The 18,248-nt window shown below is 52.6% G+C and overlaps 54 non-coding genes across 54 annotated transcripts; 26 read left to right on the top strand and 28 right to left on the bottom strand.

Moving 5' to 3' along the window:
* Positions 1 to 168: 168 nt before the first annotated feature.
* On the bottom strand, positions 169 to 240 carry Trnad-guc (transfer RNA aspartic acid (anticodon GUC)). Its single transcript has one exon. It is a non-coding gene; the product is annotated as a tRNA-Asp (tRNA).
* A 111-nt stretch (positions 241 to 351) lies between these two features.
* Positions 352 to 443, bottom strand: Trnai-uau (transfer RNA isoleucine (anticodon UAU)). Its single transcript is given in 2 exon segments — positions 352 to 387; positions 406 to 443. It is a non-coding gene; the product is annotated as a tRNA-Ile (tRNA).
* Positions 444 to 885: 442 nt separating this feature from the next.
* Trnar-acg (transfer RNA arginine (anticodon ACG)) lies at positions 886 to 958 on the top strand. Its single transcript has one exon. It is a non-coding gene; the product is annotated as a tRNA-Arg (tRNA).
* Positions 959 to 1,241: 283 nt separating this feature from the next.
* On the top strand, positions 1,242 to 1,313 carry Trnam-cau (transfer RNA methionine (anticodon CAU)). Its single transcript has one exon. It is a non-coding gene; the product is annotated as a tRNA-Met (tRNA).
* Positions 1,314 to 1,546: 233 nt separating this feature from the next.
* On the bottom strand, positions 1,547 to 1,618 carry Trnad-guc (transfer RNA aspartic acid (anticodon GUC)). The gene has a single exon. It is a non-coding gene; the product is annotated as a tRNA-Asp (tRNA).
* A 111-nt stretch (positions 1,619 to 1,729) lies between these two features.
* Positions 1,730 to 1,821, bottom strand: Trnai-uau (transfer RNA isoleucine (anticodon UAU)). Its single transcript is given in 2 exon segments — positions 1,730 to 1,765; positions 1,784 to 1,821. It is a non-coding gene; the product is annotated as a tRNA-Ile (tRNA).
* Positions 1,822 to 2,263: 442 nt separating this feature from the next.
* Positions 2,264 to 2,336, top strand: Trnar-acg (transfer RNA arginine (anticodon ACG)). Its single transcript has one exon. It is a non-coding gene; the product is annotated as a tRNA-Arg (tRNA).
* Positions 2,337 to 2,619: 283 nt separating this feature from the next.
* Trnam-cau (transfer RNA methionine (anticodon CAU)) lies at positions 2,620 to 2,691 on the top strand. The gene has a single exon. It is a non-coding gene; the product is annotated as a tRNA-Met (tRNA).
* Positions 2,692 to 2,924: 233 nt separating this feature from the next.
* On the bottom strand, positions 2,925 to 2,996 carry Trnad-guc (transfer RNA aspartic acid (anticodon GUC)). Its single transcript has one exon. It is a non-coding gene; the product is annotated as a tRNA-Asp (tRNA).
* A 111-nt stretch (positions 2,997 to 3,107) lies between these two features.
* On the bottom strand, positions 3,108 to 3,199 carry Trnai-uau (transfer RNA isoleucine (anticodon UAU)). The gene is given in 2 exon segments: positions 3,108 to 3,143; positions 3,162 to 3,199. It is a non-coding gene; the product is annotated as a tRNA-Ile (tRNA).
* A 442-nt stretch (positions 3,200 to 3,641) lies between these two features.
* Positions 3,642 to 3,714, top strand: Trnar-acg (transfer RNA arginine (anticodon ACG)). The gene has a single exon. It is a non-coding gene; the product is annotated as a tRNA-Arg (tRNA).
* Positions 3,715 to 3,997: 283 nt separating this feature from the next.
* On the top strand, positions 3,998 to 4,069 carry Trnam-cau (transfer RNA methionine (anticodon CAU)). Its single transcript has one exon. It is a non-coding gene; the product is annotated as a tRNA-Met (tRNA).
* Positions 4,070 to 4,302: 233 nt separating this feature from the next.
* Positions 4,303 to 4,374, bottom strand: Trnad-guc (transfer RNA aspartic acid (anticodon GUC)). The gene has a single exon. It is a non-coding gene; the product is annotated as a tRNA-Asp (tRNA).
* A 111-nt stretch (positions 4,375 to 4,485) lies between these two features.
* Trnai-uau (transfer RNA isoleucine (anticodon UAU)) lies at positions 4,486 to 4,577 on the bottom strand. The gene is given in 2 exon segments: positions 4,486 to 4,521; positions 4,540 to 4,577. It is a non-coding gene; the product is annotated as a tRNA-Ile (tRNA).
* A 430-nt stretch (positions 4,578 to 5,007) lies between these two features.
* On the top strand, positions 5,008 to 5,080 carry Trnar-acg (transfer RNA arginine (anticodon ACG)). The gene has a single exon. It is a non-coding gene; the product is annotated as a tRNA-Arg (tRNA).
* A 283-nt stretch (positions 5,081 to 5,363) lies between these two features.
* On the top strand, positions 5,364 to 5,435 carry Trnam-cau (transfer RNA methionine (anticodon CAU)). Its single transcript has one exon. It is a non-coding gene; the product is annotated as a tRNA-Met (tRNA).
* Positions 5,436 to 5,668: 233 nt separating this feature from the next.
* On the bottom strand, positions 5,669 to 5,740 carry Trnad-guc (transfer RNA aspartic acid (anticodon GUC)). The gene has a single exon. It is a non-coding gene; the product is annotated as a tRNA-Asp (tRNA).
* Positions 5,741 to 5,851: 111 nt separating this feature from the next.
* Trnai-uau (transfer RNA isoleucine (anticodon UAU)) lies at positions 5,852 to 5,943 on the bottom strand. The gene is given in 2 exon segments: positions 5,852 to 5,887; positions 5,906 to 5,943. It is a non-coding gene; the product is annotated as a tRNA-Ile (tRNA).
* A 430-nt stretch (positions 5,944 to 6,373) lies between these two features.
* Positions 6,374 to 6,446, top strand: Trnar-acg (transfer RNA arginine (anticodon ACG)). The gene has a single exon. It is a non-coding gene; the product is annotated as a tRNA-Arg (tRNA).
* A 283-nt stretch (positions 6,447 to 6,729) lies between these two features.
* On the top strand, positions 6,730 to 6,801 carry Trnam-cau (transfer RNA methionine (anticodon CAU)). The gene has a single exon. It is a non-coding gene; the product is annotated as a tRNA-Met (tRNA).
* A 233-nt stretch (positions 6,802 to 7,034) lies between these two features.
* Positions 7,035 to 7,106, bottom strand: Trnad-guc (transfer RNA aspartic acid (anticodon GUC)). The gene has a single exon. It is a non-coding gene; the product is annotated as a tRNA-Asp (tRNA).
* Positions 7,107 to 7,217: 111 nt separating this feature from the next.
* On the bottom strand, positions 7,218 to 7,309 carry Trnai-uau (transfer RNA isoleucine (anticodon UAU)). Its single transcript is given in 2 exon segments — positions 7,218 to 7,253; positions 7,272 to 7,309. It is a non-coding gene; the product is annotated as a tRNA-Ile (tRNA).
* A 430-nt stretch (positions 7,310 to 7,739) lies between these two features.
* Trnar-acg (transfer RNA arginine (anticodon ACG)) lies at positions 7,740 to 7,812 on the top strand. The gene has a single exon. It is a non-coding gene; the product is annotated as a tRNA-Arg (tRNA).
* A 283-nt stretch (positions 7,813 to 8,095) lies between these two features.
* On the top strand, positions 8,096 to 8,167 carry Trnam-cau (transfer RNA methionine (anticodon CAU)). The gene has a single exon. It is a non-coding gene; the product is annotated as a tRNA-Met (tRNA).
* A 233-nt stretch (positions 8,168 to 8,400) lies between these two features.
* Trnad-guc (transfer RNA aspartic acid (anticodon GUC)) lies at positions 8,401 to 8,472 on the bottom strand. Its single transcript has one exon. It is a non-coding gene; the product is annotated as a tRNA-Asp (tRNA).
* Positions 8,473 to 8,582: 110 nt separating this feature from the next.
* Positions 8,583 to 8,674, bottom strand: Trnai-uau (transfer RNA isoleucine (anticodon UAU)). The gene is given in 2 exon segments: positions 8,583 to 8,618; positions 8,637 to 8,674. It is a non-coding gene; the product is annotated as a tRNA-Ile (tRNA).
* Positions 8,675 to 9,104: 430 nt separating this feature from the next.
* Positions 9,105 to 9,177, top strand: Trnar-acg (transfer RNA arginine (anticodon ACG)). Its single transcript has one exon. It is a non-coding gene; the product is annotated as a tRNA-Arg (tRNA).
* A 283-nt stretch (positions 9,178 to 9,460) lies between these two features.
* On the top strand, positions 9,461 to 9,532 carry Trnam-cau (transfer RNA methionine (anticodon CAU)). The gene has a single exon. It is a non-coding gene; the product is annotated as a tRNA-Met (tRNA).
* Positions 9,533 to 9,765: 233 nt separating this feature from the next.
* On the bottom strand, positions 9,766 to 9,837 carry Trnad-guc (transfer RNA aspartic acid (anticodon GUC)). The gene has a single exon. It is a non-coding gene; the product is annotated as a tRNA-Asp (tRNA).
* Positions 9,838 to 9,948: 111 nt separating this feature from the next.
* Trnai-uau (transfer RNA isoleucine (anticodon UAU)) lies at positions 9,949 to 10,040 on the bottom strand. The gene is given in 2 exon segments: positions 9,949 to 9,984; positions 10,003 to 10,040. It is a non-coding gene; the product is annotated as a tRNA-Ile (tRNA).
* A 442-nt stretch (positions 10,041 to 10,482) lies between these two features.
* Positions 10,483 to 10,555, top strand: Trnar-acg (transfer RNA arginine (anticodon ACG)). The gene has a single exon. It is a non-coding gene; the product is annotated as a tRNA-Arg (tRNA).
* A 283-nt stretch (positions 10,556 to 10,838) lies between these two features.
* On the top strand, positions 10,839 to 10,910 carry Trnam-cau (transfer RNA methionine (anticodon CAU)). The gene has a single exon. It is a non-coding gene; the product is annotated as a tRNA-Met (tRNA).
* Positions 10,911 to 11,143: 233 nt separating this feature from the next.
* Positions 11,144 to 11,215, bottom strand: Trnad-guc (transfer RNA aspartic acid (anticodon GUC)). The gene has a single exon. It is a non-coding gene; the product is annotated as a tRNA-Asp (tRNA).
* A 111-nt stretch (positions 11,216 to 11,326) lies between these two features.
* Positions 11,327 to 11,418, bottom strand: Trnai-uau (transfer RNA isoleucine (anticodon UAU)). The gene is given in 2 exon segments: positions 11,327 to 11,362; positions 11,381 to 11,418. It is a non-coding gene; the product is annotated as a tRNA-Ile (tRNA).
* Positions 11,419 to 11,860: 442 nt separating this feature from the next.
* Trnar-acg (transfer RNA arginine (anticodon ACG)) lies at positions 11,861 to 11,933 on the top strand. The gene has a single exon. It is a non-coding gene; the product is annotated as a tRNA-Arg (tRNA).
* Positions 11,934 to 12,216: 283 nt separating this feature from the next.
* Positions 12,217 to 12,288, top strand: Trnam-cau (transfer RNA methionine (anticodon CAU)). The gene has a single exon. It is a non-coding gene; the product is annotated as a tRNA-Met (tRNA).
* Positions 12,289 to 12,501: 213 nt separating this feature from the next.
* Trnad-guc (transfer RNA aspartic acid (anticodon GUC)) lies at positions 12,502 to 12,573 on the bottom strand. The gene has a single exon. It is a non-coding gene; the product is annotated as a tRNA-Asp (tRNA).
* A 111-nt stretch (positions 12,574 to 12,684) lies between these two features.
* Positions 12,685 to 12,776, bottom strand: Trnai-uau (transfer RNA isoleucine (anticodon UAU)). Its single transcript is given in 2 exon segments — positions 12,685 to 12,720; positions 12,739 to 12,776. It is a non-coding gene; the product is annotated as a tRNA-Ile (tRNA).
* A 442-nt stretch (positions 12,777 to 13,218) lies between these two features.
* Positions 13,219 to 13,291, top strand: Trnar-acg (transfer RNA arginine (anticodon ACG)). Its single transcript has one exon. It is a non-coding gene; the product is annotated as a tRNA-Arg (tRNA).
* A 283-nt stretch (positions 13,292 to 13,574) lies between these two features.
* Trnam-cau (transfer RNA methionine (anticodon CAU)) lies at positions 13,575 to 13,646 on the top strand. The gene has a single exon. It is a non-coding gene; the product is annotated as a tRNA-Met (tRNA).
* Positions 13,647 to 13,858: 212 nt separating this feature from the next.
* On the bottom strand, positions 13,859 to 13,930 carry Trnad-guc (transfer RNA aspartic acid (anticodon GUC)). Its single transcript has one exon. It is a non-coding gene; the product is annotated as a tRNA-Asp (tRNA).
* Positions 13,931 to 14,041: 111 nt separating this feature from the next.
* Positions 14,042 to 14,133, bottom strand: Trnai-uau (transfer RNA isoleucine (anticodon UAU)). Its single transcript is given in 2 exon segments — positions 14,042 to 14,077; positions 14,096 to 14,133. It is a non-coding gene; the product is annotated as a tRNA-Ile (tRNA).
* Positions 14,134 to 14,575: 442 nt separating this feature from the next.
* Trnar-acg (transfer RNA arginine (anticodon ACG)) lies at positions 14,576 to 14,648 on the top strand. The gene has a single exon. It is a non-coding gene; the product is annotated as a tRNA-Arg (tRNA).
* Positions 14,649 to 14,931: 283 nt separating this feature from the next.
* Positions 14,932 to 15,003, top strand: Trnam-cau (transfer RNA methionine (anticodon CAU)). The gene has a single exon. It is a non-coding gene; the product is annotated as a tRNA-Met (tRNA).
* Positions 15,004 to 15,236: 233 nt separating this feature from the next.
* Trnad-guc (transfer RNA aspartic acid (anticodon GUC)) lies at positions 15,237 to 15,308 on the bottom strand. The gene has a single exon. It is a non-coding gene; the product is annotated as a tRNA-Asp (tRNA).
* A 111-nt stretch (positions 15,309 to 15,419) lies between these two features.
* Trnai-uau (transfer RNA isoleucine (anticodon UAU)) lies at positions 15,420 to 15,511 on the bottom strand. Its single transcript is given in 2 exon segments — positions 15,420 to 15,455; positions 15,474 to 15,511. It is a non-coding gene; the product is annotated as a tRNA-Ile (tRNA).
* A 442-nt stretch (positions 15,512 to 15,953) lies between these two features.
* On the top strand, positions 15,954 to 16,026 carry Trnar-acg (transfer RNA arginine (anticodon ACG)). The gene has a single exon. It is a non-coding gene; the product is annotated as a tRNA-Arg (tRNA).
* Positions 16,027 to 16,309: 283 nt separating this feature from the next.
* On the top strand, positions 16,310 to 16,381 carry Trnam-cau (transfer RNA methionine (anticodon CAU)). The gene has a single exon. It is a non-coding gene; the product is annotated as a tRNA-Met (tRNA).
* A 233-nt stretch (positions 16,382 to 16,614) lies between these two features.
* Trnad-guc (transfer RNA aspartic acid (anticodon GUC)) lies at positions 16,615 to 16,686 on the bottom strand. Its single transcript has one exon. It is a non-coding gene; the product is annotated as a tRNA-Asp (tRNA).
* A 111-nt stretch (positions 16,687 to 16,797) lies between these two features.
* Positions 16,798 to 16,889, bottom strand: Trnai-uau (transfer RNA isoleucine (anticodon UAU)). The gene is given in 2 exon segments: positions 16,798 to 16,833; positions 16,852 to 16,889. It is a non-coding gene; the product is annotated as a tRNA-Ile (tRNA).
* A 442-nt stretch (positions 16,890 to 17,331) lies between these two features.
* On the top strand, positions 17,332 to 17,404 carry Trnar-acg (transfer RNA arginine (anticodon ACG)). Its single transcript has one exon. It is a non-coding gene; the product is annotated as a tRNA-Arg (tRNA).
* A 283-nt stretch (positions 17,405 to 17,687) lies between these two features.
* Positions 17,688 to 17,759, top strand: Trnam-cau (transfer RNA methionine (anticodon CAU)). The gene has a single exon. It is a non-coding gene; the product is annotated as a tRNA-Met (tRNA).
* A 213-nt stretch (positions 17,760 to 17,972) lies between these two features.
* Trnad-guc (transfer RNA aspartic acid (anticodon GUC)) lies at positions 17,973 to 18,044 on the bottom strand. The gene has a single exon. It is a non-coding gene; the product is annotated as a tRNA-Asp (tRNA).
* A 111-nt stretch (positions 18,045 to 18,155) lies between these two features.
* Positions 18,156 to 18,247, bottom strand: Trnai-uau (transfer RNA isoleucine (anticodon UAU)). The gene is given in 2 exon segments: positions 18,156 to 18,191; positions 18,210 to 18,247. It is a non-coding gene; the product is annotated as a tRNA-Ile (tRNA).
* Position 18,248: the final 1 nt, after the last annotated feature.

Consider the following 18,248-nt stretch of genomic DNA (forward strand, 5'->3'; position numbering starts at 1 on the left):
CGTCAGTAAACCCTGTCAGTTGTGAAACGATGACGTCGTGTGAAGAATACGAGAAACACTTCCTAAGACGCAGACCTTCTTACGATTTTTTAGCAATTACATTCCTTGATCACAAGGGTAATGCTTTTTCGGGCCATACGTGCAACTTTCGCGATATAAAAATCGCACCTCCCCGGCGAGGAATCGAACCCCGGTCTCCCGCGTGACAGGCGGGGATACTAACCACTATACTACCGAGGAACACGCAGGCGGTCTATACAATGCACGCACATTTCTGCTTCTCAAGTACGTGATGCATCTAAAATCTAGCGTCCCGATGCTTCCAGAGTCAGCTGCTACGAAATAAAAGTATGCCCCAGGTGAGGCTCGAACTCACAACCCTGGCATTGCTCACGGCTACTGCCTTATAAGTACCGTGCGCTAACCAATTGCGCCACTGGGGCTACAGCGGAATGGTTTCAGTTAGCGGTATTCACTTTGCTGCCAAGCTGTTGTGGCTACAGACCCATCATACGATCATCACCTACGGCCATACTGCCACTTCAGCACCTGTCTACGAATGCTTCATACGATTCTTGTTTCATATGCTACACTTACAGGCATATCAACCGCTTGTCATCACCGAAAAAATGCAGAAAAACGGGCGCCTTGCATTCTGCTACCTGTCCAACAGCGGGGGCAGATGTATGGCAAGCTCTAGGCTGTGCAGGCGCACCGTGGCCGAGGAGCTGGAGGAGAGATGCCTTCCTTAGCAGCTCCCTGCAGAGTGCGGAAGACCAGAGTGGCCGCGCCGCCGTTGTCAGTGGACGACACGCAATTGCCGAGCCACGGAGAACATGTTGCTTTGCGATGTGCACCCGCCCCGTGGCTTACACCGCGAACAGTGGCCCTGTGGCGCAACGGATAACGCGTCTGACTACGGATCAGAAGATTCCAGGTTCGAATCCTGGCAGGGTCGGCATTTTGTTAGTTGCGGGGGCGTAGCTAGGCAATGCATTCGAATGTCTCCACCTTCGTGGAGTGCAATGTTAATCCTGAGCATCTCGCAGCTGCATCTCGAGACGATCGTGGTAAATATCGCTTCGTGCAAGCGTCAGCGTAGCGTCAGTCGAGCAAAGTCGAGACAAGTCAAGCTGAGAGATGATACGCAGTTAATTAAACGGTAGGCGCGTGAAACCGATGCACACAACGCTTTCCAAGTGTCCAATGCCACGCACCGAAAAGGACGGACTGCTGCACGCAGCAGAGTGGCGCAGTGGAAGCGTGCTGGGCCCATAACCCAGAGGTCCGTGGATCGAAACCACGCTCTGCTAAAATTATTCTTTTTCGTTGGTGCTTCGAGCTCGATCATTAAGCTTGGGGTGCGCTGATTCAGCGACGTCAGTAAACCCTGTCAGTTGTGAAACGATGACGTCGTGTGAAGAATACGAGAAACACTTCCTAAGACGCAGACCTTCTTACGATTTTTTAGCAATTACATTCCTTGATCACAAGGGTAATGCTTTTTCGGGCCATACGTGCAACTTTCGCGATATAAAAATCGCACCTACCCGGCGGGGAATCGAACCCCGGTCTCCCGCGTGACAGGCGGGGATACTAACCACTATACTACCGAGGAACACGCAGGCGGTCTATACAATGCACGCACATTTCTGCTTCTCAAGTACGTGATACATCTAAAATCTAGCGTCCCGATGCTTCCAGAGTCAGCTGCTACGAAATAAAAGTATGCCCCAGGTGAGGCTCGAACTCACAACCCAGGCATTGCTCACGGCTACTGCCTTATAAGTACCGTGCGCTAACCAATTGCGCCACTGGGGCTACAGCGGAATGGTTTCAGTTAGCGGTATTCACTTTGCTGCCAAGCTGTTGTGGCTACAGACCCATCATACGATCATCACCTACGGCCATACTGCCACTTCAGCACCTGTCTACGAATGCTTCATACGATTCTTGTTTCATATGCTACACTTACAGGCATATCAACCGCTTGTCATCACCGAAAAAATGCAGAAAAACGGGCGCCTTGCATTCTGCTACCTGTCCAACAGCGGGGGCAGATGTATGGCAAGCTCTAGGCTGTGCAGGCGCACCGTGGCCGAGGAGCTGGAGGAGAGATGCCTTCCTTAGCAGCTCCCTGCAGAGTGCGGAAGACCAGAGTGGCCGCGCCGCCGTTGTCAGTGGACGACACGCAATTGCCGAGCCACGGAGAACACGTTGCTTTGCGATGTGCACCCGCCCCGTGGCTTACACCGCGAACAGTGGCCCTGTGGCGCAACGGATAACGCGTCTGACTACGGATCAGAAGATTCCAGGTTCGAATCCTGGCAGGGTCGGCATTTTGTTAGTTGCGGGGGCGTAGCTAGGCAATGCATTCGAATGTCTCCACCTTCGTGGAGTGCAATGTTAATCCTGAGCATCTCGCAGCTGCATCTCGAGACGATCGTGGTAAATATCGCTTCGTGCAAGCGTCAGCGTAGCGTCAGTCGAGCAAAGTCGAGACAAGTCAAGCTGAGAGATGATACGCAGTTAATTAAACGGTAGGCGCGTGAAACCGATGCACACAACGCTTTCCAAGTGTCCAATGCCACGCACCGAAAAGGACGGACTGCTGCACGCAGCAGAGTGGCGCAGTGGAAGCGTGCTGGGCCCATAACCCAGAGGTCCGTGGATCGAAACCACGCTCTGCTAAAATTATTCTTTTTCGTTGGTGCTTCGAGCTCGATCATTAAGCTTGGGGTGCGCTGATTCAGCGACGTCAGTAAACCCTGTCAGTTGTGAAACGATGACGTCGTGTGAAGAATACGAGAAACACTTCCTAAGACGCAGACCTTCTTACGATTTTTTAGCAATTACATTCCTTGATCACAAGGGTAATGCTTTTTCGGGCCATACGTGCAACTTTCGCGATATAAAAATCGCACCTCCCCGGCGGGGAATCGAACCCCGGTCTCCCGCGTGACAGGCGGGGATACTAACCACTATACTACCGAGGAACACGCAGGCGGTCTATACAATGCACGCACATTTCTGCTTCTCAAGTACGTGATACATCTAAAATTTAGCGTCCCGATGCTTCCAGAGTCAGCTGCTACGAAATAAAAGTATGCCCCAGGTGAGGCTCGAACTCAGAACCCTGGCATTGCTCACGGCTACTGCCTTATAAGTACCGTGCGCTAACCAATTGCGCCACTGGGGCTACAGCGGAATGGTTTCAGTTAGCGGTATTCACTTTGCTGCCAAGCTGTTGTGGCTACAGACCCATCATACGATCATCACCTACGGCCATACTGCCACTTCAGCACCTGTCTACGAATGCTTCATACGATTCTTGTTTCATATGCTACACTTACAGGCATATCAACCGCTTGTCATCACCGAAAAAATGCAGAAAAACGGGCGCCTTGCATTCTGCTACCTGTCCAACAGCGGGGGCAGATGTATGGCAAGCTCTAGGCTGTGCAGGCGCACCGTGGCCGAGGAGCTGGAGGAGAGATGCCTTCCTTAGCAGCTCCCTGCAGAGTGCGGAAGACCAGAGTGGCCGCGCCGCCGTTGTCAGTGGACGACACGCAATTGCCGAGCCACGGAGAACATGTTGCTTTGCGATGTGCACCCGCCCCGTGGCTTACACCGCGAACAGTGGCCCTGTGGCGCAACGGATAACGCGTCTGACTACGGATCAGAAGATTCCAGGTTCGAATCCTGGCAGGGTCGGCATTTTGTTAGTTGCGGGGGCGTAGCTAGGCAATGCATTCGAATGTCTCCACCTTCGTGGAGTGCAATGTTAATCCTGAGCATCTCGCAGCTGCATCTCGAGACGATCGTGGTAAATATCGCTTCGTGCAAGCGTCAGCGTAGCGTCAGTCGAGCAAAGTCGAGACAAGTCAAGCTGAGAGATGATACGCAGTTAATTAAACGGTAGGCGCGTGAAACCGATGCACACAACGCTTTCCAAGTGTCCAATGCCACGCACCGAAAAGGACGGACTGCTGCACGCAGCAGAGTGGCGCAGTGGAAGCGTGCTGGGCCCATAACCCAGAGGTCCGTGGATCGAAACCACGCTCTGCTAAAATTATTCTTTTTCGTTGGTGCTTCGAGCTCGATCATTAAGCTTGGGGTGCGCTGATTCAGCGACGTCAGTAAACCCTGTCAGTTGTGAAACGATGACGTCGTGTGAAGAATACGAGAAACACTTCCTAAGACGCAGACCTTCTTACGATTTTTTAGCAATTACATTCCTTGATCACAAGGGTAATGCTTTTTCGGGCCATACGTGCAACTTTCGCGATATAAAAATCGCACCTCCCCGGCGGGGAATCGAACCCCGGTCTCCCGCGTGACAGGCGGGGATACTAACCACTATACTACCGAGGAACACGCAGGCGGTCTATACAATGCACGCACATTTCTGCTTCTCAAGTACGTGATGCATCTAAAATCTAGCGTCCCGATGCTTCCAGAGTCAACTGCTACGAAATAAAAGTATGCCCCAGGTGAGGCTCGAACTCACAACCCCGGCATTGCTCACGGCTACTGCCTTATAAGTACCGTGCGCTAACCAATTGCGCCACTGGGGCTACAGCGGAATGGTTTCAGTTAGCGGTATTCACTTTGCTGCCAAGCTGTTGTGGCTACAGACCCATCATACGATCATCACCTACGGCCATACTGCCACTTCAGCACCTGTCTACGAATGCTTCATACGATTCTTGTTTCATATGCTACACTTACAGGCATATCAACCGCTTGTCATCACCGAAAAAATGCAGAAAAACGGGCGCCTTGCATTCTGCTACCTGTCCAGATGTATGGCAAGCTCTAGGCTGTGCAGGCGCACCGTGGCCGAGGAGCTGGAGGAGAGATGCCTTCCTTAGCAGCTCCCTGCAGAGTGCGGAAGACCAGAGTGGCCGCGCCGCCGTTGTCAGTGGACGACACGCAATTGCCGAGCCACGGAGAACACGTTGCTTTGCGATGTGCACCCGCCCCGTGGCTTACACCGCGAACAGTGGCCCTGTGGCGCAACGGATAACGCGTCTGACTACGGATCAGAAGATTCCAGGTTCGAATCCTGGCAGGGTCGGCATTTTGTTAGTTGCGGGGGCGTAGCTAGGCAATGCATTCGAATGTCTCCACCTTCGTGGAGTGCAATGTTAATCCTGAGCATCTCGCAGCTGCATCTCGAGACGATCGTGGTAAATATCGCTTCGTGCAAGCGTCAGCGTAGCGTCAGTCGAGCAAAGTCGAGACAAGTCAAGCTGAGAGATGATACGCAGTTAATTAAACGGTAGGCGCGTGAAACCGATGCACACAACGCTTTCCAAGTGTCCAATGCCACGCACCGAAAAGGACGGACTGCTGCACGCAGCAGAGTGGCGCAGTGGAAGCGTGCTGGGCCCATAACCCAGAGGTCCGTGGATCGAAACCACGCTCTGCTAAAATTATTCTTTTTCGTTGGTGCTTCGAGCTCGATCATTAAGCTTGGGGTGCGCTGATTCAGCGACGTCAGTAAACCCTGTCAGTTGTGAAACGATGACGTCGTGTGAAGAATACGAGAAACACTTCCTAAGACGCAGACCTTCTTACGATTTTTTAGCAATTACATTCCTTGATCACAAGGGTAATGCTTTTTCGGGCCATACGTGCAACTTTCGCGATATAAAAATCGCACCTCCCCGGCGGGGAATCGAACCCCGGTCTCCCGCGTGACAGGCGGGGATACTAACCACTATACTACCGAGGAACACGCAGGCGGTCTATACAATGCACGCACATTTCTGCTTCTCAAGTACGTGATGCATCTAAAATCTAGCGTCCCGATGCTTCCAGAGTCAACTGCTACGAAATAAAAGTATGCCCCAGGTGAGGCTCGAACTCACAACCCCGGCATTGCTCACGGCTACTGCCTTATAAGTACCGTGCGCTAACCAATTGCGCCACTGGGGCTACAGCGGAATGGTTTCAGTTAGCGGTATTCACTTTGCTGCCAAGCTGTTGTGGCTACAGACCCATCATACGATCATCACCTACGGCCATACTGCCACTTCAGCACCTGTCTACGAATGCTTCATACGATTCTTGTTTCATATGCTACACTTACAGGCATATCAACCGCTTGTCATCACCGAAAAAATGCAGAAAAACGGGCGCCTTGCATTCTGCTACCTGTCCAGATGTATGGCAAGCTCTAGGCTGTGCAGGCGCACCGTGGCCGAGGAGCTGGAGGAGAGATGCCTTCCTTAGCAGCTCCCTGCAGAGTGCGGAAGACCAGAGTGGCCGCGCCGCCGTTGTCAGTGGACGACACGCAATTGCCGAGCCACGGAGAACACGTTGCTTTGCGATGTGCACCCGCCCCGTGGCTTACACCGCGAACAGTGGCCCTGTGGCGCAACGGATAACGCGTCTGACTACGGATCAGAAGATTCCAGGTTCGAATCCTGGCAGGGTCGGCATTTTGTTAGTTGCGGGGGCGTAGCTAGGCAATGCATTCGAATGTCTCCACCTTCGTGGAGTGCAATGTTAATCCTGAGCATCTCGCAGCTGCATCTCGAGACGATCGTGGTAAATATCGCTTCGTGCAAGCGTCAGCGTAGCGTCAGTCGAGCAAAGTCGAGACAAGTCAAGCTGAGAGATGATACGCAGTTAATTAAACGGTAGGCGCGTGAAACCGATGCACACAACGCTTTCCAAGTGTCCAATGCCACGCACCGAAAAGGACGGACTGCTGCACGCAGCAGAGTGGCGCAGTGGAAGCGTGCTGGGCCCATAACCCAGAGGTCCGTGGATCGAAACCACGCTCTGCTAAAATTATTCTTTTTCGTTGGTGCTTCGAGCTCGATCATTAAGCTTGGGGTGCGCTGATTCAGCGACGTCAGTAAACCCTGTCAGTTGTGAAACGATGACGTCGTGTGAAGAATACGAGAAACACTTCCTAAGACGCAGACCTTCTTACGATTTTTTAGCAATTACATTCCTTGATCACAAGGGTAATGCTTTTTCGGGCCATACGTGCAACTTTCGCGATATAAAAATCGCACCTCCCCGGCGGGGAATCGAACCCCGGTCTCCCGCGTGACAGGCGGGGATACTAACCACTATACTACCGAGGAACACGCAGGCGGTCTATACAATGCACGCACATTTCTGCTTCTCAAGTACGTGATGCATCTAAAATCTAGCGTCCCGATGCTTCCAGAGTCAACTGCTACGAAATAAAAGTATGCCCCAGGTGAGGCTCGAACTCACAACCCCGGCATTGCTCACGGCTACTGCCTTATAAGTACCGTGCGCTAACCAATTGCGCCACTGGGGCTACAGCGGAATGGTTTCAGTTAGCGGTATTCACTTTGCTGCCAAGCTGTTGTGGCTACAGACCCATCATACGATCATCACCTACGGCCATACTGCCACTTCAGCACCTGTCTACGAATGCTTCATACGATTCTTGTTTCATATGCTACACTTACAGGCATATCAACCGCTTGTCATCACCGAAAAAATGCAGAAAAACGGGCGCCTTGCATTCTGCTACCTGTCCAGATGTATGGCAAGCTCTAGGCTGTGCAGGCGCACCGTGGCCGAGGAGCTGGAGGAGAGATGCCTTCCTTAGCAGCTCCCTGCAGAGTGCGGAAGACCAGAGTGGCCGCGCCGCCGTTGTCAGTGGACGACACGCAATTGCCGAGCCACGGAGAACACGTTGCTTTGCGATGTGCACCCGCCCCGTGGCTTACACCGCGAACAGTGGCCCTGTGGCGCAACGGATAACGCGTCTGACTACGGATCAGAAGATTCCAGGTTCGAATCCTGGCAGGGTCGGCATTTTGTTAGTTGCGGGGGCGTAGCTAGGCAATGCATTCGAATGTCTCCACCTTCGTGGAGTGCAATGTTAATCCTGAGCATCTCGCAGCTGCATCTCGAGACGATCGTGGTAAATATCGCTTCGTGCAAGCGTCAGCGTAGCGTCAGTCGAGCAAAGTCGAGACAAGTCAAGCTGAGAGATGATACGCAGTTAATTAAACGGTAGGCGCGTGAAACCGATGCACACAACGCTTTCCAAGTGTCCAATGCCACGCACCGAAAAGGACGGACTGCTGCACGCAGCAGAGTGGCGCAGTGGAAGCGTGCTGGGCCCATAACCCAGAGGTCCGTGGATCGAAACCACGCTCTGCTAAAATTATTCTTTTTCGTTGGTGCTTCGAGCTCGATCATTAAGCTTGGGGTGCGCTGATTCAGCGACGTCAGTAAACCCTGTCAGTTGTGAAACGATGACGTCGTGTGAAGAATACGAGAAACACTTCCTAAGACGCAGACCTTCTTACGATTTTTTAGCAATTACATTCCTTGATCACAAGGGTAATGCTTTTTCGGGCCATACGTGCAACTTTCGCGATATAAAAATCGCACCTCCCCGGCGGGGAATCGAACCCCGGTCTCCCGCGTGACAGGCGGGGATACTAACCACTATACTACCGAGGAACACGCAGGCGGTCTATACAATGCACGCACATTTCTGCTTCTCAAGTACGTGATGCATCTAAATCTAGCGTCCCGATGCTTCCAGAGTCAACTGCTACGAAATAAAAGTATGCCCCAGGTGAGGCTCGAACTCACAACCCCGGCATTGCTCACGGCTACTGCCTTATAAGTACCGTGCGCTAACCAATTGCGCCACTGGGGCTACAGCGGAATGGTTTCAGTTAGCGGTATTCACTTTGCTGCCAAGCTGTTGTGGCTACAGACCCATCATACGATCATCACCTACGGCCATACTGCCACTTCAGCACCTGTCTACGAATGCTTCATACGATTCTTGTTTCATATGCTACACTTACAGGCATATCAACCGCTTGTCATCACCGAAAAAATGCAGAAAAACGGGCGCCTTGCATTCTGCTACCTGTCCAGATGTATGGCAAGCTCTAGGCTGTGCAGGCGCACCGTGGCCGAGGAGCTGGAGGAGAGATGCCTTCCTTAGCAGCTCCCTGCAGAGTGCGGAAGACCAGAGTGGCCGCGCCGCCGTTGTCAGTGGACGACACGCAATTGCCGAGCCACGGAGAACACGTTGCTTTGCGATGTGCACCCGCCCCGTGGCTTACACCGCGAACAGTGGCCCTGTGGCGCAACGGATAACGCGTCTGACTACGGATCAGAAGATTCCAGGTTCGAATCCTGGCAGGGTCGGCATTTTGTTAGTTGCGGGGGCGTAGCTAGGCAATGCATTCGAATGTCTCCACCTTCGTGGAGTGCAATGTTAATCCTGAGCATCTCGCAGCTGCATCTCGAGACGATCGTGGTAAATATCGCTTCGTGCAAGCGTCAGCGTAGCGTCAGTCGAGCAAAGTCGAGACAAGTCAAGCTGAGAGATGATACGCAGTTAATTAAACGGTAGGCGCGTGAAACCGATGCACACAACGCTTTCCAAGTGTCCAATGCCACGCACCGAAAAGGACGGACTGCTGCACGCAGCAGAGTGGCGCAGTGGAAGCGTGCTGGGCCCATAACCCAGAGGTCCGTGGATCGAAACCACGCTCTGCTAAAATTATTCTTTTTCGTTGGTGCTTCGAGCTCGATCATTAAGCTTGGGGTGCGCTGATTCAGCGACGTCAGTAAACCCTGTCAGTTGTGAAACGATGACGTCGTGTGAAGAATACGAGAAACACTTCCTAAGACGCAGACCTTCTTACGATTTTTTAGCAATTACATTCCTTGATCACAAGGGTAATGCTTTTTCGGGCCATACGTGCAACTTTCGCGATATAAAAATCGCACCTCCCCGGCGGGGAATCGAACCCCGGTCTCCCGCGTGACAGGCGGGGATACTAACCACTATACTACCGAGGAACACGCAGGCGGTCTATACAATGCACGCACATTTCTGCTTCTCAAGTACGTGATGCATCTAAAATCTAGCGTCCCGATGCTTCCAGAGTCAACTGCTACGAAATAAAAGTATGCCCCAGGTGAGGCTCGAACTCACAACCCCGGCATTGCTCACGGCTACTGCCTTATAAGTACCGTGCGCTAACCAATTGCGCCACTGGGGCTACAGCGGAATGGTTTCAGTTAGCGGTATTCACTTTGCTGCCAAGCTGTTGTGGCTACAGACCCATCATACGATCATCACCTACGGCCATACTGCCACTTCAGCACCTGTCTACGAATGCTTCATACGATTCTTGTTTCATATGCTACACTTACAGGCATATCAACCGCTTGTCATCACCGAAAAAATGCAGAAAAACGGGCGCCTTGCATTCTGCTACCTGTCCAACAGCGGGGGCAGATGTATGGCAAGCTCTAGGCTGTGCAGGCGCACCGTGGCCGAGGAGCTGGAGGAGAGATGCCTTCCTTAGCAGCTCCCTGCAGAGTGCGGAAGACCAGAGTGGCCGCGCCGCCGTTGTCAGTGGACGACACGCAATTGCCGAGCCACGGAGAACACGTTGCTTTGCGATGTGCACCCGCCCCGTGGCTTACACCGCGAACAGTGGCCCTGTGGCGCAACGGATAACGCGTCTGACTACGGATCAGAAGATTCCAGGTTCGAATCCTGGCAGGGTCGGCATTTTGTTAGTTGCGGGGGCGTAGCTAGGCAATGCATTCGAATGTCTCCACCTTCGTGGAGTGCAATGTTAATCCTGAGCATCTCGCAGCTGCATCTCGAGACGATCGTGGTAAATATCGCTTCGTGCAAGCGTCAGCGTAGCGTCAGTCGAGCAAAGTCGAGACAAGTCAAGCTGAGAGATGATACGCAGTTAATTAAACGGTAGGCGCGTGAAACCGATGCACACAACGCTTTCCAAGTGTCCAATGCCACGCACCGAAAAGGACGGACTGCTGCACGCAGCAGAGTGGCGCAGTGGAAGCGTGCTGGGCCCATAACCCAGAGGTCCGTGGATCGAAACCACGCTCTGCTAAAATTATTCTTTTTCGTTGGTGCTTCGAGCTCGATCATTAAGCTTGGGGTGCGCTGATTCAGCGACGTCAGTAAACCCTGTCAGTTGTGAAACGATGACGTCGTGTGAAGAATACGAGAAACACTTCCTAAGACGCAGACCTTCTTACGATTTTTTAGCAATTACATTCCTTGATCACAAGGGTAATGCTTTTTCGGGCCATACGTGCAACTTTCACGATATAAAAATCGCACCTCCCCGGCGGGGAATCGAACCCCGGTCTCCCGCGTGACAGGCGGGGATACTAACCACTATACTACCGAGGAACACGCAGGCGGTCTATACAATGCACGCACATTTCTGCTTCTCAAGTACGTGATGCATCTAAAATCTAGCGTCCCGATGCTTCCAGAGTCAGCTGCTACGAAATAAAAGTATGCCCCAGGTGAGGCTCGAACTCACAACCCCGGCATTGCTCACGGCTACTGCCTTATAAGTACCGTGCGCTAACCAATTGCGCCACTGGGGCTACAGCGGAATGGTTTCAGTTAGCGGTATTCACTTTGCTGCCAAGCTGTTGTGGCTACAGACCCATCATACGATCATCACCTACGGCCATACTGCCACTTCAGCACCTGTCTACGAATGCTTCATACGATTCTTGTTTCATATGCTACACTTACAGGCATATCAACCGCTTGTCATCACCGAAAAAATGCAGAAAAACGGGCGCCTTGCATTCTGCTACCTGTCCAACAGCGGGGGCAGATGTATGGCAAGCTCTAGGCTGTGCAGGCGCACCGTGGCCGAGGAGCTGGAGGAGAGATGCCTTCCTTAGCAGCTCCCTGCAGAGTGCGGAAGACCAGAGTGGCCGCGCCGCCGTTGTCAGTGGACGACACGCAATTGCCGAGCCACGGAGAACACGTTGCTTTGCGATGTGCACCCGCCCCGTGGCTTACACCGCGAACAGTGGCCCTGTGGCGCAACGGATAACGCGTCTGACTACGGATCAGAAGATTCCAGGTTCGAATCCTGGCAGGGTCGGCATTTTGTTAGTTGCGGGGGCGTAGCTAGGCAATGCATTCGAATGTCTCCACCTTCGTGGAGTGCAATGTTAATCCTGAGCATCTCGCAGCTGCATCTCGAGACGATCGTGGTAAATATCGCTTCGTGCAAGCGTCAGCGTAGCGTCAGTCGAGCAAAGTCGAGACAAGTCAAGCTGAGAGATGATACGCAGTTAATTAAACGGTAGGCGCGTGAAACCGATGCACACAACGCTTTCCAAGTGTCCAATGCCACGCACCGAAAAGGACGGACTGCTGCACGCAGCAGAGTGGCGCAGTGGAAGCGTGCTGGGCCCATAACCCAGAGGTCCGTGGATCGAAACCACGCTCTGCTAAAATTATTCTTTTTCGTTGGTGCTTCGAGCTCGATCATTAAGCTTGGGGTGCGCTGATTCAGCGACGTCAGTAAACCCTGTCAGTTGTGAAACGATGACGTCGTGTGAAGAATACGAGAAACACTTCCTAAGACGCAGACCTTCTTACGATTTTTTAGCAATTACATTCCTTGATCACAAGGGTAATGCTTTCTCGCGATATAAAAATCGCACCTCCCCGGCGGGGAATCGAACCCCGGTCTCCCGCGTGACAGGCGGGGATACTAACCATTATACTACCGAGGAACACGCAGGCGGTCTATACAATGCACGCACATTTCTGCTTCTCAAGTACGTGATACATCTAAAATCTAGCGTCCCGATGCTTCCAGAGTCAGCTGCTACGAAATAAAAGTATGCCCCAGGTGAGGCTCGAACTCACAACCCCGGCATTGCTCACGGCTACTGCCTTATAAGTACCGTGCGCTAACCAATTGCGCCACTGGGGCTACAGCGGAATGGTTTCAGTTAGCGGTATTCACTTTGCTGCCAAGCTGTTGTGGCTACAGACCCATCATACGATCATCACCTACGGCCATACTGCCACTTCAGCACCTGTCTACGAATGCTTCATACGATTCTTGTTTCATATGCTACACTTACAGGCATATCAACCGCTTGTCATCACCGAAAAAATGCAGAAAAACGGGCGCCTTGCATTCTGCTACCTGTCCAACAGCGGGGGCAGATGTATGGCAAGCTCTAGGCTGTGCAGGCGCACCGTGGCCGAGGAGCTGGAGGAGAGATGCCTTCCTTAGCAGCTCCCTGCAGAGTGCGGAAGACCAGAGTGGCCGCGCCGCCGTTGTCAGTGGACGACACGCAATTGCCGAGCCACGGAGAACATGTTGCTTTGCGATGTGCACCCGCCCCGTGGCTTACACCGCGAACAGTGGCCCTGTGGCGCAACGGATAACGCGTCTGACTACGGATCAGAAGATTCCAGGTTCGAATCCTGGCAGGGTCGGCATTTTGTTAGTTGCGGGGGCGTAGCTAGGCAATGCATTCGAATGTCTCCACCTTCGTGGAGTGCAATGTTAATCCTGAGCATCTCGCAGCTGCATCTCGAGACGATCGTGGTAAATATCGCTTCGTGCAAGCGTCAGCGTAGCGTCAGTCGAGCAAAGTCGAGACAAGTCAAGCTGAGAGATGATACGCAGTTATTTAAACGGTAGGCGCGTGAAACCGATGCACACAACGCTTTCCAAGTGTCCAATGCCACGCACCGAAAAGGACGGACTGCTGCACGCAGCAGAGTGGCGCAGTGGAAGCGTGCTGGGCCCATAACCCAGAGGTCCGTGGATCGAAACCACGCTCTGCTAAAATTATTCTTTTTCGTTGGTGCTTCGAGCTCGATCATTAAGCTTGGGGTGCGCTGATTCAGCGACGTCAGTAAACCCTGTCAGTTGTGAAACGATGACGTCGTGTGAAGAATACGAGAAACACTTCCTAAGACGCAGACCTTCTTACGATTTTTAGCAATTACATTCCTTGATCACAAGGGTAATGCTTTCTCGCGATATAAAAATCGCACCTCCCCGGCGGGGAATCGAACCCCGGTCTCCCGCGTGACAGGCGGGGATACTAACCACTATACTACCGAGGAACACGCAGGCGGTCTATACAATGCACGCACATTTCTGCTTCTCAAGTACGTGATACATCTAAAATCTAGCGTCCCGATGCTTCCAGAGTCAGCTGCTACGAAATAAAAGTATGCCCCAGGTGAGGCTCGAACTCACAACCCCGGCACTGCTCACGGCTACTGCCTTATAAGTACCGTGCGCTAACCAATTGCGCCACTGGGGCTACAGCGGAATGGTTTCAGTTAGCGGTATTCACTTTGCTGCCAAGCTGTTGTGGCTACAGACCCATCATACGATCATCACCTACGGCCATACTGCCACTTCAGCACCTGTCTACGAATGCTTCATACGATTCTTGTTTCATATGCTACACTTACAGGCATATCAACCGCTTGTCATCACCGAAAAAATGCAGAAAAACGGGCGCCTTGCATTCTGCTACCTGTCCAACAGCGGGGGCAGATGTATGGCAAGCTCTAGGCTGTGCAGGCGCACCGTGGCCGAGGAGCTGGAGGAGAGATGCCTTCCTTAGCAGCTCCCTGCAGAGTGCGGAAGACCAGAGTGGCCGCGCCGCCGTTGTCAGTGGACGACACGCAATTGCCGAGCCACGGAGAACACGTTGCTTTGCGATGTGCACCCTCCCCGTGGCTTACACCGCGAACAGTGGCCCTGTGGCGCAACGGATAACGCGTCTGACTACGGATCAGAAGATTCCAGGTTCGAATCCTGGCAGGGTCGGCATTTTGTTAGTTGCGGGGGCGTAGCTAGACAATGCATTCGAATGTCTCCACCTTCGTGGAGTGCAATGTTAATCCTGAGCATCTCGCAGCTGCATCTCGAGACGATCGTGGTAAATATCGCTTCGTGCAAGCGTCAGCGTAGCGTCAGTCGAGCAAAGTCGAGACAAGTCAAGCTGAGAGATGATACGCAGTTAATTAAACGGTAGGCGCGTGAAACCGATGCACACAACGCTTTCCAAGTGTCCAATGCCACGCACCGAAAAGGACGGACTGCTGCACGCAGCAGAGTGGCGCAGTGGAAGCGTGCTGGGCCCATAACCCAGAGGTCCGTGGATCGAAACCACGCTTTGCTAAAATTATTCTTTTTCGTTGGTGCTTCGAGCTCGATCATTAAGCTTGGGGTGCGCTGATTCAGCGACGTCAGTAAACCCTGTCAGTTGTGAAACGATGACGTCGTGTGAAGAATACGAGAAACACTTCCTAAGACGCAGACCTTCTTACGATTTTTTAGCAATTACATTCCTTGATCACAAGGGTAATGCTTTTTCGGGCCATACGTGCAACTTTCGCGATATAAAAATCGCACCTCCCCGGCGGGGAATCGAACCCCGGTCTCCCGCGTGACAGGCGGGGATACTAACCACTATACTACCGAGGAACACGCAGGCGGTCTATACAATGCACGCACATTTCTGCTTCTCAAGTAGGTGATGTATCTAAAATCTAGCGTCCCGATGCTTCCAGAGTCAGCTGCTACGAAATAAAAGTATGCCCCAGGTGAGGCTCGAACTCACAACCCCGGCATTGCTCACGGCTACTGCCTTATAAGTACCGTGCGCTAACCAATTGCGCCACTGGGGCTACAGCGGAATGGTTTCAGTTAGCGGTATTCACTTTGCTGCCAAGCTGTTGTGGCTACAGACCCATCATACGATCATCACCTACGGCCATACTGCCACTTCAGCACCTGTCTACGAATGCTTCATACGATTCTTGTTTCATATGCTACACTTACAGGCATATCAACCGCTTGTCATCACCGAAAAAATGCAGAAAAACGGGCGCCTTGCATTCTGCTACCTGTCCAACAGCGGGGGCAGATGTATGGCAAGCTCTAGGCTGTGCAGGCGCACCGTGGCCGAGGAGCTGGAGGAGAGATGCCTTCCTTAGCAGCTCCCTGCAGAGTGCGGAAGACCAGAGTGGCCGCGCCGCCGTTGTCAGTGGACGACACGCAATTGCCGAGCCACGGAGAACACGTTGCTTTGCGATGTGCACCCTCCCCGTGGCTTACACCGCGAACAGTGGCCCTGTGGCGCAACGGATAACGCGTCTGACTACGGATCAGAAGATTCCATGTTCGAATCCTGGCAGGGTCGGCATTTTGTTAGTTGCGGGGGCGTAGCTAGGCAATGCATTCGAATGTCTCCACCTTCGTGGAGTGCAATGTTAATCCTGAGCATCTCGCAGCTGCATCTCGAGACGATCGTGGTAAATATCGCTTCGTGCAAGCGTCAGCGTAGCGTCAGTCGAGCAAAGTCGAGACAAGTCAAGCTGAGAGATGATACGCAGTTAATTAAACGGTAGGCGCGTGAAACCGATGCACACAACGCTTTCCAAGTGTCCAATGCCACGCACCGAAAAGGACGGACTGCTGCACGCAGCAGAGTGGCGCAGTGGAAGCGTGCTGGGCCCATAACCCAGAGGTCCGTGGATCGAAACCACGCTCTGCTAAAATTATTCTTTTTCGTTGGTGCTTCGAGCTCGATCATTAAGCTTGGGGTGCGCTGATTCAGCGACGTCAGTAAACCCTGTCAGTTGTGAAACGATGACGTCGTGTGAAGAATACGAGAAACACTTCCTAAGACGCAGACCTTCTTACGATTTTTTAGCAATTACATTCCTTGATCACAAGGGTAATGCTTTTTCGGGCCATACGTGCAACTTTCGCGATATAAAAATCGCACCTCCCCGGCGGGGAATCGAACCCCGGTCTCCCGCGTGACAGGCGGGGATACTAACCATTATACTACCGAGGAAGACGCAGGCGGTCTATACAATGCACGAACATTTCTGCTTCTCAAGTACGTGATACATCTAAAATCTAGCGTCCCGATGCTTCCAGAGTCAGCTGCTACGAAATAAAAGTATGCCCCAGGTGAGGCTCGAACTCACAACCCCGGCATTGCTCACGGCTACTGCCTTATAAGTACCGTGCGCTAACCAATTGCGCCACTGGGGCTACAGCGGAATGGTTTCAGTTAGCGGTATTCACTTTGCTGCCAAGCTGTTGTGGCTACAGACCCATCATACGATCATCACCTACGGCCATACTGCCACTTCAGCACCTGTCTACGAATGCTTCATACGATTCTTGTTTCATATGCTACACTTACAGGCATATCAACCGCTTGTCATCACCGAAAAAATGCAGAAAAACGGGCGCCTTGCATTCTGCTACCTGTCCAACAGCGGGAGCAGATGTATGGCAAGCTCTAGGCTGTGCAGGCGCACCGTGGCCGAGGAGCTGGAGGAGAGATGCCTTCCTTAGCAGCTCCCTGCAGAGTGCGGAAGACCAGAGTGGCCGCGCCGCCGTTGTCAGTGGACGACACGCAATTGCCGAGCCACGGAGAACATGTTGCTTTGCGATGTGCACCCGCCCCGTGGCTTACACCGCGAACAGTGGCCCTGTGGCGCAACGGATAACGCGTCTGACTACGGATCAGAAGATTCCAGGTTCGAATCCTGGCAGGGTCGGCATTTTGTTAGTTGCGGGGGCGTAGCTAGGCAATGCATTCGAATGTCTCCACCTTCGTGGAGTGCAATGTTAATCCTGAGCATCTCGCAGCTGCATCTCGAGACGATCGTGGTAAATATCGCTTCGTGCAAGCGTCAGCGTAGCGTCAGTCGAGCAAAGTCGAGACAAGTCAAGCTGAGAGATGATACGCAGTTAATTAAACGGTAGGCGCGTGAAACCGATGCACACAACGCTTTCCAAGTGTCCAATGCCACGCACCGAAAAGGACGGACTGCTGCACGCAGCAGAGTGGCGCAGTGGAAGCGTGCTGGGCCCATAACCCAGAGGTCCGTGGATCGAAACCACGCTCTGCTAAAATTATTCTTTTTCGTTGGTGCTTCGAGCTCGATCATTAAGCTTGGGGTGCGCTGATTCAGCGTCGTCAGTAAACCCTGTGAGTTGTGAAACGATGACGTCGTGTGAAGAATACGAGAAACACTTCCTAAGACGCAGACCTTCTTACGATTTTTTAGCAATTACATTCCTTGATCACAAGGGTAATGCTTTCTCGCGATATAAAAATCGCACCTCCCCGGCGGGGAATCGAACCCCGGTCTCCCGCGTGACAGGCGGGGATACTAACCACTGTACTACCGAGGAACACGCAGGCGGTCTATACAATGCACGCACATTTCTGCTTCTCAAGTACGTGATACATCTAAAATCTAGCGTCCCGATGCTTCCAGAGTCAGCTGCTACGAAATAAAAGTATGCCCCAGGTGAGGCTCGAACTCACAACCCCGGCATTGCTCACGGCTACTGCCTTATAAGTACCGTGCGCTAACCAATTGCGCCACTGGGGCT

The sequence above is a fragment of the Schistocerca gregaria genome, chromosome 8 (genome assembly GCF_023897955.1).
Source record: "Schistocerca gregaria isolate iqSchGreg1 chromosome 8, iqSchGreg1.2, whole genome shotgun sequence".
Lineage (NCBI taxonomy): Eukaryota > Metazoa > Arthropoda > Insecta > Orthoptera > Acrididae > Schistocerca > Schistocerca gregaria.